The sequence below is a fragment of the Orbicella franksi genome, unplaced genomic scaffold, assembly GCF_964199315.1.
Source record: "Orbicella franksi unplaced genomic scaffold, jaOrbFran1.1 SCAFFOLD_280, whole genome shotgun sequence".
NCBI lineage: Eukaryota > Metazoa > Cnidaria > Anthozoa > Scleractinia > Merulinidae > Orbicella > Orbicella franksi.
In genome coordinates this window covers 30001-32067 of record NW_027670515.1, presented here as the reverse complement: position 1 = coordinate 32067, position 2067 = coordinate 30001, and the positions used below count along the sequence as shown (strand labels likewise).

Sequence of the window (2067 nt, the reverse complement as noted above, 5' to 3'; positions counted from 1 at the left end):
GAAATCCAACTACGAGCTTTTTAACTGCAACAACTTTAATATACGCTATTGGAGCTGGAATTACCGCGGCTGCTGGCACCAGACTTGCCCTCCAATGGATCCTCGTTAAAGGATTTAAGTTGTACTCATTCCAATTACAAGACTTGGAAAAGCCCTGTATTGTTATTTCTTGTCACTACCTCCCTGAGTCAGGATTGGGTAATTTGCGCGCCTGCTGCCTTCCTTGGATGTGGTAGCCGTTTCTCAGGCTCCCTCTCCGGAATCGAACCCTAATTCTCCGTCACCCGTTGCAACCATGGTAAGCCACTACCTTACCATCGACAGTTGATAGGGCAGAAATTTGAATGAAACATCGCCAGCTCAAGGCCGTGCGATTCGATCAGTTACTATGAATCACCAAAGAACCGGGCAGAACCCGCATTGGTTTTTAATCTAATAAATACATCCCTTCCAGAAGTCGGGACTTTTCGCATGTATTAGCTCTAGAATTACTACGGTTATCCAAGTAGTAATGGTACAATCAAATAAACGATAACTGATTTAATGAGCCATTCGCAGTTTCACAGTACAAGTGCTTATACTTAGACATGCATGGCTTAATCTTTGAGACAAGCATATGACTACTGGCAGGATCAACCAGGTAGCTATCCCTCAGGGAACCCGGCGGGAACCCTTTTGCGTCTGCTTCCTTTGAAAGGAGGCTGGCATTCCACCGTCAAGCTGCACTGGGAATCCTCCCGGCCATGGAAGACGCACGAGGCGTTCGACCCTGTCCGAGGGAAACCCGTTCTCTCTTTGCCACGTCTTTCCACTGCTTCACCCTAGTAAGCTTCCGGCATACCAGTGAGACAGCCAAGTCCACGGAATGCCGACAAGATACATTGGGGAAGAATGATTCTTCCGAATCTAAGCCGCTATTCTTGGCCAAAGGCCATCAGGTACAACATCCATCCGTTCTCTCGTTGTCCACACCGAGACAACTTGGCTACAAGTTCAGTCATTTCATGCTACCGACCGAGCAAGTTTAGTCGACTTTGCTCCTTTTTCCTCCAAATACCCTCCTTTCGTACCCGAGAACACATTACCGAGCAGGGCTTACTGTTACGGACCGATACAGCTCAATTGCTCTTTCGGTCTTTCCCGATGCCTGCCCTACATTATAACCCGAAACCGTCTATTCCCCCAACCAAGTTTAGACACTTAGAAAAATTTCGAAAATTTCGATTTTTCAAAACTGCTCCAAAGCGCTCCCCATGGCATTCCAAACATGCGTCACCATGTCAGAGTTACGAAAACGAAGAGATTTCCACGAAGATGACCGATGATTGCCGAAATTTTCTGACGAAAACCCGAAGCTCAAAGACCACACCCTAAAGAGCGCAAAATTGGGATTTTACACTTTTTCAAAACTTTTTGCAGGAAACTATTGGCCAGCTCGAGTCACGTGCAGGCGCTAAGTTTGGCGCTGTCACATCATCGTTAAGGGGGTGTTCTACACTATCTTAAAACTGGGCGTCGGTCCCCCTATTCTATAAGCACCCTTAAGGTTTTCACCATTTTCAAAACTTTTTGCGGGAAACGATTGGCCAGCTCGAATTGCGTGCAGGCGCCAAGTTTCGCGCTGTCACATCATCGTTAAGGGGGGTGAGCTACACTATCTTAAAACTGGGCGTCGGTCCCCCTATTCTATAAGCACCCTTAAGATTTTCACCATTTTCAAAACTTTTTGCGGGAAACAATTGGCCAGCTCGAGTTACGTGCAGGCACCAAGTTTGGCGCTGTCACATCATCGTTAAGGGGGTGTTCTACACTATCTTAAAACTGGGCGTCGGTCCCCCTATTCTATAAGCACCCTTAAGGTTTTCACCATTTTCAAAACTTTTTGCGGGAAACGATTGGCCAGCTCGAGTTACGTGCAGGCGCCAAGTTTCGCGCTGTCACATCATCGTTAAGGGGGGTGAGCTACACTATCTTAAAACTGGGCGTCGGTCCCCTATTCTATAAGCACCCTTAAGATTTTCACCATTTTCAAAACTTTTTGCGGGAAACAATTGGCCAGCTCGAGTT

At 46.9% G+C, this 2067-nt stretch overlaps 1 pseudogene; it reads right to left on the bottom strand.

The window, feature by feature from the left end:
- Positions 1-643, bottom strand: LOC145472379 (small subunit ribosomal RNA; annotated as a pseudogene; the record flags this gene model as incomplete).
- Positions 644-2067: the final 1424 nt, after the last annotated feature.